This window comes from Nicotiana tabacum, chromosome 13 (assembly GCF_000715075.1).
Source record: "Nicotiana tabacum cultivar K326 chromosome 13, ASM71507v2, whole genome shotgun sequence".
NCBI lineage: Eukaryota > Viridiplantae > Streptophyta > Magnoliopsida > Solanales > Solanaceae > Nicotiana > Nicotiana tabacum.
In genome coordinates, this window is record NC_134092.1 from 42,936,449 (window position 1) to 42,947,482 (window position 11,034).

General features: G+C 35.8%; 1 long non-coding RNA gene across 1 annotated transcript; it reads right to left on the reverse strand.

The window, feature by feature from the left end:
- Positions 1–347: 347 nt before the first annotated feature.
- On the reverse strand, positions 348–3,060 carry LOC107818106 (uncharacterized). Its single transcript, XR_001655342.2, has 2 exons — positions 2,285–3,060; positions 348–647 (listed from the first exon to the last, which is right to left on the reverse strand). It is a non-coding gene; the product is annotated as an uncharacterized LOC107818106 (long non-coding RNA).
- Positions 3,061–11,034: the final 7,974 nt, after the last annotated feature.

The following is an 11,034-nucleotide window of genomic DNA, read 5'->3' on the forward strand; positions in this document are numbered from 1 at the left end:
TGCTAATTGACCGGATTATATAGTATTCCTTCGAATTACTACTCGCCTGCTCAGGATGATTAACGCCTATATTTCTATGAAATTAATCTACCAAGAATGCATTAAAATCATGGTATTTAACTAAACATGGTGACTAGGTATAATTCTATCCTAACCACAAATTCGCCCCCTAATCATAGAGATAAGATCATGCTTTCTCTAACTCTTCTCTAATAAAAAAGCGACTTCTTGTCACAACTTGAAATCCTATCTCAGGTCGTGATGGCGCCTAGTTGTACTTGCTAAGCAAGCAAACTCACAATTAACAGAATATAGTCTAATTTTCTTTATTTAACATAGTTATATCATAATAAAAGCAGGAATAATGTCAAGGTGGTAAAAAAATTGATACAAGTATTACATAGTCTAACTACGACCGAAACAATACAACTCCAAGAACTAAGTGACACAAGTACACGAGCAACTGCTGAATGGTACATGTCAGAATACATAATCACAATTGCTTGTGACAAAGAAAACAGATAGAAGATAAATAAGGACGGGGACTTCATGTGTTGTGGATCGAAATATTATTGTAGCTCACCACGAAGTCTTCAACAACACACTCCTACTCAGATCAAAGAGTACCGCAATACCATCCTCAGGACCTGCACAAAAATATGCAAAAGCATAATATGAATACACCATTATCGGTACCCAGTAAGTATCAAGTCTAATCTCAAAAAAGTGGTGGCGAGGCTAGATGCATCCGAACACTTACAACACAGAAAAAATAACAAGTCTGGAGTTGGAACAGTAAATATCCTCATGATCAACAGGTATCACGACAAAAAATAGCCAAAGACATAAAACATGCTTTTCCAATTCAGTAGATAACCATAACGCCCCAAGTACGACAAGTAAAGGTAGCATGCTTCAAACAATAGAGTTGAGGCTCCCAACTAGCACGTATACATGCCATGTAACAATTAGCATTTAAATGAATGCTTCTAAATGTATCAATAATATGAATGCATGCTCAAATTCGTTCAAGATCCATGTACCATGATACAAGATCCATATATTCTGATACAAATTTATGTATTAAAATAACCCGATACAAAATCTATATATTGACCTAGTACAAAGTTTATTTACCAACCACACGCTTAAAGGGCGCAAAGTAACATGGATAATCGCTTGACTCCAGAGAGATGGATCAAAATCCAAGTGCAAAAAGGGGTATAATAGCATCCAACATAAATCAATATTTGATCATCATGTCCTGTGTGTCATAACTGTATCTCGCCCGCATGCTTTAGCTTTCGTGCCAAAAATCTCAGTCTAAATCAATTATCCTTATTCAAAATGTATGCATATGCTCAAGGATTACAGATAAAAATTTCATAAGGACTTAATAAAAAGAATCATACGAATATGTGCTAATTAAATCTTTAGGTGACTACAGTCATTTTAAGCAATTTATCATGTCAAAGATAAGTTCCCAAGCCTTCGTAAATAATCATAATCCTAGACATGATTTCTAACATGAATAAGAGAGTAAATGTAGTCACATAAATTTAATAGATCTTGAATCAAATGAGCACATAGTCAAGATAAGAGCAACTTTACCAATCACATGAAAAGTTTACGAGCATATGCCCTCAATGCAACACAAAAAGGAAACACATAATCACATATGTCCAGGAAACAAACATCTACCAGAATACCTTAAAGACAAGTCCTCTATAATGCTCAAGACTTAGTTCCAGGCACAAGATCAAACATAAATTCTTACAGGAAAGGTCATGAAACTGTAAGGCAAACGTCATGTATACACATAGTTTAGACTTAATCATAAGAACATAGAAGTCCTACAGGGGAGGTTTATCATGAAAGTCTAAAGCAAATCAATCTTATATTCGTGGTTTATAATTATAGAAACTAGCAAATCAAACAGCATGTGTTCACTTAATTCTCAAAAGAATAGAGGAGTTCTTCTAATCCATTATATACATATAGGAAAGTATAATTATATGTAACAGAGATGACATATGAGGTATTAAATCTCAAGTAGACTTAAAGACACGAATCCTCAATACCTTGACAATGAAATTGCAGCAAAGTATATAACACAATACAAAATTTGACTCACAAATTTCAGAGAAACCTAAGTCATGCTTTTCTATTTTTAATAAGAGTTCAGACAGTAGTGCCATACAGATGCACATAAATACGAACAAGTGAAGGTATAATCTAAACATACTCATGTAACAAGTAAACTGTAGAATTCAATAGCACTAACCAGTTGCAAAGAGAAATGAGAAAAAAATGAGGAAATCAGAGTTTCAGCAGTAGTTCAGTAGCAGCGAGTAAAGGAGAGCAGTGAGAACCCCAAGGTCTCCCGTGCTTCAGAGTTCGCAGAAGCCTCAAAGGGCTTCGAGCAGTGCTTGTATCGGAGGAAGCTTTGAATGATACCAAAGTGGCCTTGTCTTTCAGCCGGCCAAGAACACAATCAAACAACAGTATTATTTAGAGAATCAAAACAAAATAGAACCAATGTGAGTGAGAGATATGATGACTAAAGTCTATCTCAAGGTGAATTGGAAAGGGGTTTATATAGTATATTATTAGGCGAATAAACAAGGAAAGAAATCAAATCAAACACAAACAAGGAAAAAAAAATCACATGCAATCAGTGAAACAACACGCAAAGGAATGAAATCAACTTTCAAACCCTAGTTAGGGCTCCAAGATTGTAAATCGACCTATGAGTACAAGAGTGAATTCTCATCACATGTATATAGATGAAATATCATCTAAATTCCAAAGATTTAAGTTGGTTATGCCCGATTTTGAAAGATAGTACTTTTCAAAATTGGGCAAGTACTAATTAATGCCATGAACGTGTGGGTAATGACGAGATAACATGAATAAGGCAAGTAAATCATGAAAAGGTTCCATGGTCAGGTCGGATTCAGAGAAAGTTTGAGTGTGAGACGGCTAGGGTTTTACAGAGTGGGAAGGAAGTATAGAAGATTAAGAGGCGGATGTGGGGTGAGAATAAAGATTGGGGTTTGAATGAAGCAATATAAGGAAGACGAGGGGGTTGTTGTGGGCCGTTGATCTTAATGGATCAACGGCTGAGATTTTAAGGGCGAAGCAGGCGTATAACGGGTGATAGATGGGTTAAAGGGCATTGGGTTGCGGGTGTTGGGTTTAGGTTGTTGGGCCATGTTCTTTTCAGGTTTGTTTAGTCCGAAAATTGGCTTAATTAGGCCATAAGCTTAAAACACATGAAAGCTAATTAAAATAAATTAAAAACAAATGGCTATAAAATGATAAAAATTCTATTTTCAAAATAAACACTTTTAAAATAGTATATTATAATTGTAAAAATGTAAAAATACCATTTTCACCTAAATAGCATGATAAATATAATTATTGTTGCATATAGGCTATTATTGCAAATAATACGTAAATGATATAAAATACAAATGCAATTGTATAAAGTGATGTAAAATATTATTAAATATGCATATAGTATTATAAAAATATAAATTTCTCATAAATAATTTAAGGAAATAACAAATACGTTATTTATCCCTTATAAATGCTATAATTAATTTTTAAAAAACTTATAATATTGGTAAAAAATTATTTTCTTTGTAAATCTTTGATAATAATTATAGAAGTACCATGAAGGTGGTAAATTGATGCTTAAGTAATACCTAAAATATGTAAAATATATATTATAAAATATACCAACCCACAAAAGGCTAAACAGAGAACCATGAGGGCAAAATTGAGTGTCAACAAAAGGGTGTGCGTGTTGTATTTCATGATAACATGCCAAAAGATAAATGTGGGTCATTTGATACACCATGGCATAGGTGAGGAGAAGCAAAAAGGTGGATAGATTGTTCTTTGCAAATATGCTGATATAATACCTAAGGAAGAAGGAGGTAGATGAGGAGCCGGAATTTCAGGGATAGGAATTACGAGCATACGGGAAAAGGAAGATGATGATGGGTCTGCACTTACCGGTGTCGAGCGTCAGGCTCGTGATGATAGTTTCATGGCCCACTTCTATGGGATGCTTGACTTGCAATTGCAAATTGGTGAGCGACCAGCTACTCCAGAGGAGCCCGCAACCTTGAATGAGTGATATTCGCTCAGTGCTCATGCCCAACGTCTGGTTGGGATTGGTGAGGGCCAAACGTTGCTTGAGGATGAATATGTGAACACCTCCGAGCATTCATAGCCTGAGCTAGAGCATCCCGAGAAGGAGGCCAATGATGATGATGATAATAATGATAGAGCTGATGATGATGACTGGGAGGCAGGTGAGAGAGCCTTCTATGACGAGGGAGATGACTAAGAATGACCAGGGAGTTTCCTTACCACCCTTCTTGATTTTAATTTTTTTTATGCACTAAGGACATTGTATGCTTTAAGTGTGGAATGGGAGTTTTTCGTTGGTATGTAAATAGCATACTAGTATATTTTAGCTTCTTATTTATTTATTTATTTGCATAGTCTAGCTTTAGATTAGATTTTCTTTTTCTGGAATTGATTAATTAGATAAAAAAACAACATGAAAAAATTGTACTGTAGTACTTTTAGTTTAATTTTGAAGTAGCCTAATTAAAAAAAAATCAAAAATATAGAAAATCAAAAAAAGTAGAAAAAATTGGACTTTTCCCGACGATGGATCATCTAGACAGTTTTCTTGAGGGATTAAGGTCTAACCGAAAATATAAAAAATTTGAAAAAATGAAAAATACAAAAATATGTCTTTTAATTTTCATATATAGTAATAATCCCCCGTGATTTTTCTTTGTGCCTCGGTTATTTTCCATGGGATGTAGTTTGAATTGGGTCGTAGTTTTTAATTTCTTTTTAGTAGATTAGGACTTAGGTAATAAAAGGATGAAGAAATATGAGATTCCAAGGCTCTTTGACTTGTTTAATTGTAGTATATTGAGGTTTTGACATATGTAGTATCTTTCCTACATATTCTAATTGTTCATGATGCCTTTATAAATTGGATTACATGTCTGGTGACGCCTATGTCTCGTTTCCTTGACTTATGCTCGTTTTGTGCTTAATGCTTAATATCTTATGGCTCCGTGAATACTTACATTAACTTGAGAGTCGGAATGGAACCATCCATAGTGAGTCATGTTTCATATATAGTGAGATTTTTGTATAGTCCATATTATTGTAATTGAGTCTAGAACTTGCCCGACATGTGAGTTGAAGCTAGATTTTAGGTGATGCTCGGTTTGAAAAATGATTTTAGGCTTTCTTTGATCTTTTTGAACTTTATTGCTTATCACAAATAAAAACTACTCCTAGTTAACTCTTTTGAGATTAGAGACTTTTATTTAGCACCCACGTTACCAGCCTATACCTTTTTTATTCTTAAATAATATTATTTTGATCCTTTTATCTTTTAAAGAATTTTAATTATAAAATGAGCTCTACAAGAAGTAAGGAGAGAACTTGGGTAATTTTTGAGTTGAACCAATGAAAGAAATAAAGGTGCACTTGTATTGTAAGAAATGCACCACTAGCGGGAAGTGTAGAAGAAAGAAAAGGTTGTTGATAAATAAATTGACTCATTGCTAGTGGGTATGAATTAAAGAAGTGCTTAATGAAAGAAGAACATTTTTTAGGGATGATCTTGTTTGTGAGATTAAAATTGGTTGAGAAAATATGCACTTAAAATTAATTTTTTGATATGTTAAAGTACTTAGGAGGGTTAGTCACAATTCTTAAATATATCCTGCACATCTCATAGCCCACATTACAACCATGAAAAAAAGTCCTAATTGATTTTAGATCAAGCGATCCAATATTAGTAGAGGTTTATATAATAGGCAAGCCTATAATACATTGTGCATACATGCGATTTCTTTGTGAGAGTGAGAGATTTTTTTAGATATATGTGTGTTGTTAAATTATATTTGAGCATGAGATTTAAATGTGTAGATTCTACTTACTCTCCTTAATTTTGTTGTGGCGACACATTATTTCACGAGGGATAGGTAATGTTATTAGACTTCTCTATGATGTTGGATGCTCAAGCCATGAGTACATTGTGACATTAAGTAGATTTTTGAGGCTAGTATTGTTATGAACATATTGTCTTTGTTTGAATATTTTTGAAGTATGACATAATTAAAAGGAAAGTGTGTATCGAATGCATATGCTAAGGTTTATTTGTTGCTATCTGTAATGACCCGATCGGTCATTTTATGTAATTTCGCCTCGTTACCCCTTTCATTGCTTCACACATGTGTGTTTATACTTTTATGACTCGCGGGGTTGGTTACTTTCATCCCGTGAAGCTTTCGGGTTGATTTGGACCCTTGATTCTTGACTTAGAAGTTTAAATTAGAAAATTATAACGACCCGACTGGTTGTTTTGAGAATTTGCATCCCATTCGGTGGCTTAAGGTCTCGAGCAGTTTTGTATTATGTGTTATGACTTGCGTGTGTGGTTGAGTTCGATTTTCGGATGATTCGGGGTTAATTTGAAAGAGGAATTCTTGTTTTACAAGCTTAAGCGATAAGAGTTGACCGGATTTTTGACTTTTGTACAGATGACTCTGAAATAGCATTTTGATAATTTCAATAGTTTCGTATGGTGATTTTGGACTTATTCGTGTGTCCGTATTTAGATTTAGAGGTTCGTAGGGTAATTTGAAGTATTTCGATGAAAATTAAAAAATTGAAGTTTTGGAAGATTGAGAGGTTAGACCGGGAGTTGACTTTGGTGATATCAGGGTCAGAATACGATTTTGAGAGTTGGATTAGCTCTGTTATCTCATTTGGAACTTGCATGCAAAATTTGACGTCATTACGGGTTGATTTGATATGTTTCGATACGAGTTTTGGAAGTTGGAAGATTTGAAAATTCATAAGTTCAATTCGTGGTTCGATTCGTAGTTTTGACGTTGTTGGATGTGATTTGATGCTTCGAGAAGGTCAGTGTTATGTTATAAAACTTGTTGGTATATTCGGACGAGGTCCCGAGGGGCTCGGGTGAGTTTCGGACGAGGTTCGGATCAATTGGAGCATTTTGGGTGAGGCTGGTTTGGGATGAGTTCTGGTGTGGCCGCATCTGTGGACCACTGGGCGCAGTTGTGAAGATAAAGGTGCAGAAGTGAGAAAGGCTGGGCTTGGAAGTCTTCGCAAATACGGAAATTGGTACGCATCTGCGACTCCGCAGAATCTAAATATTAGACGCAGAGGCGAGCTGGAGTGCAAAAGCGATTTGGCCATGCGCACATGTGGTTGCGCAGAAGCGGAAGAATGTCCACAGGTGCAATAGGGCAGCTGGTTAGTGGGCTTCGCAAGCGCGAGTCATTTGTCGCAAAAGCGACGTAGCAGAAGCGGCTAATTGTGTTGCATGTGCGATCAGGCCTAGGCAGACTCTATATTGTCTAAGGTTTCTGAGGATTTATTCATTTTTGGAGTTGTAGACCTCGGTTTTGGGAGATTGTTCATGGGTTTTTCAAGCAACTCATTGTGGCAAGTGTTCTCTACCCGAATCTTGTTATATTTCATGAATCCATTACTATTTTCATCATTTAATTAGTGAATTAAGTTGGAAATTTGAAGAAAATTTGTAAAAATCTTTCAACATGTAAGGATGAATTGATGTCAGAAATTGATAATTTAGTTTGGTTGGACTCGTATCGGAATGAGTGTTCGCGAGACAATTTTATAATTTTGGTCGGGTTCCGAGACGCGCGCCGGGTGGTTGACTTTTGGGTTGACTTTTAGTTATTATTAAAGATTGAAGCTTTATTATACGAAATTATTTCCTATGAGTTTTATTTATGATTTGAAGTTATTTTGGCTAGAGTTTAGCCGTCCGGAGATTGTTTCTCTTGAGAAGGTCATTTTAGAGTATCGGTCTAGCTTCTTTGAGGTAGGTATCTTGCCTAACTTTGTGTGGGGGAACTACTCCTTAGGATTCGAGTCCTTTGTGCAAATTGTGTCATGTGAAGGCCGTGTACGCGAGGTGACGAGTACGTGTTTGGGCTTATTTGTGGAAATTTAACTGTTTAGGGCCCTTAGGTTCTTAGGTCCATTGAATATAAAGTCATTTGTCATGTGAAATTTTTCATTTACTAAATTCACCCTTACGTGTCTTAATTGAAATTAATTGCTTCATGTTCTACTCTTATTGCCGATTAAACTCATATGTGCCTTAACTGAAGTTGTTGCTTCTTTTATTTTCATGCTATCCTTTCCGTAATTGTTTATCCTTGATTGAAGTTATCATTATCTTTCCCATAATTTGCTTACCCTTAATTGAATTTGTTGTATCTCTTCCGTAATTGCTCAACCCTAAATGAAGATTTGTTATCCCTTATCATTGTTAACTTATCCTTAACTAGAATCATTGGTTCATGTTATCCCTCTTACCATTGAATTGTACTTTTGTGGAATAATTGCTACACATTATCTCTTTCTTATTGAGCTATTGCTATGTTGTACCATTATTTCCTGTTGTGTCTTTCTTCCGTTTTCTTTGTACTAAAGTTGCTAAGTTGATTTACTTATCGTATTCTCGTGTTATTGTCACTGTTGCTATTATATTCAGTGTTGTTGAGCCGAGGGCTATGTGTGATTGTGATATTGAAATTGTTTGGGGCAAATGTTGTGGCATGTGGACACATATTGCGAAAGTCATTTATTGAGTTGTTATGTTTTTGGCATACGTGTTTTGTTGAGAAAATTGCTATGTTGGTTGCACGAGGTTTCTGCGTTGTGGTTGTTATTGTGTTGCACGAGGTTTCTGACATGCTATTGTTATTATTGATACGCATGCGGTGGTATAAAATTTGGGTGTTGAAACGCATGCGGTGAGATAAGGTGAGCTTAAAACGCGTGTCTAGTAGGGGAACTACTAGAAGCCATGCAGTGTGATAAGGGGGCTAAAATGCGGGATGTTATTTCGGAAAAAAATGTTTTTCAAAACTAAATATAAAGGCTCCCGTGGTGATATAAGAAAAGTTGTGATTCATTTTACGATTTGAGACTACGAGGCGGTACCTCGGAAGGGCTCTTGTTGTCATTTCCTCTTTTCTGTGCACTTGTCTTTGATTGTTGTTTTCCTTATCATATTATTAATTTTTTTTCCTCCATGTTGCACTATTTTCTCAGTCCTATGTAGCTAATCTTGTTGTGCTGGTCGATGCTTCAAACTTCATTGTTGATTTTATTACACTATACATTTCGTGGTGATCATTTCTTATGTGTCATTCATTGTCTCTACTCTTATTTGTTGACTGAAATTATGGTAGAACACTTGCACAAGCATACACGTAGTTAAATTACCCATATTGGTTTTAAAAGGTGAATCCTGACATCATTAATCATTATACGTACTCTCGTCTTCTTGCCTTCTGTGTGAGGATTATTCTTTTGATACGTGAGTCATCCATGCAGTTATGGGTTGTAATGTGGGCACAAGATGCCAAGTGATTAGGGTTCATGAATTGGGACTCGTGAGCGATGATTATAAGGTTCGTTACCTCGTGGAAATGCTTGAACAGATCTGGTGTGAAAACGGTTGTTCTTATTGAGTTGTTGTTGGTTTTCCCTTTATTTGGTTTCCCCGGACTTAGACTATGATCAGTTACTCTACATCATTATTACCTGACTGCTTTATGTTGAATATTGTTGTTACTAGTGTATCATTGCTAGTATTGTTTTGTATTCCTTATCCTGCTTAGCTTTATATTAATATTGTTTCTCTGTTAGTTCATCTACACACTTGTTCAAATTATTTAGTACGATAGGAATCTTGACTGTCCCTCGTCACTACTCCAGCGAGGTTAGTCATGATACTTACTAGGTACCGCTGTGGTGTACTCATACTACGCTTTTGCACATTTTTGTGCTGATCTAGATGCCATGGTTGTTGTTGATTATTAGCTGGTTGGTCGAGCTAAAGACTCAAGGTAAACCAGTCGTCGCGTTCGTAGGCCTCAGAGTCACCTTCTGATATTTTTATTGTATCATTTAATTCCATTCCGAACAATTGCATTTAGGGATTTTCTAGCAAACTCAATATAGGTTATGACTTGTACTACTGGTTTTGGGAATTATAATTTGTATAAGATTTTTGTCTCGTATATTTCATTTGATAGTTGAATTCTTCTATTTATTTAGTAAGTGTTAGGCTTACCTAGTCTTAGAGACTAGGTGCCGTCACGACATCCTATGAAGGAAAATTGGAGTCGTGACAAAAATATTGACCAAACTTTGACTTTTGTTCAAACGACCCTAGAACTATGTTTTTATGGCTCTGATAGCTTCGTATCGTGATTTCGGACATGGGCGTATGCCTGGAACTGATTTTGGAAGTCGGTCGGTTGATTTGTGTTGATTTGCCGAAATTTGGCAATTTGAAATTGAAAGGTTTGACCGTAGGTTGACTCTTAGCTATCGAGCTAGGAATTTGAATTTGGGACCGGGAATAGGTCCGTTATGGCATTTAGAACTTGTATACAAAATTTGGTGCCCTTTGAAGCTTCTATCACAATTGCGATAAATGTTGGGGCAGTCATGTTCGCAAATGCGAGCCGTGGTCTGCAATTGCAAGGGTTCGCAAATGCAAACCCTGTATCGGAAATGCGACATCAGCAGCTAGTTAAAGGGCGGGGAGACAAGATTTTTGAACTCATTCTCTCATTTTTGAACCCTAGACTCGGTAGAAGGCAATTTGGAGAGGGGATTTTCACCTACAAACCTTAGGTAAGTGATTCTAATCTATTTCTAATCATATTCCATCATCATATCTTAGATTTTAACATCAAAATCATGTGAATCAAAGTGAAAATTTGTGAAACCTTGTCATGTTTTTGAAAAATAAAAAATTGAGTTTTGATAGTCAATTTGGACTCGTATTTTGAAACTAGTCACATATATGAACTCATGGGGTCATGGGTAGACGAAATCTACCATTAGACTCGGGTTTTGACAGGGCAAGCCCCAGCTGACTGTTGACATTTTGAAAAAAGTGTAAAG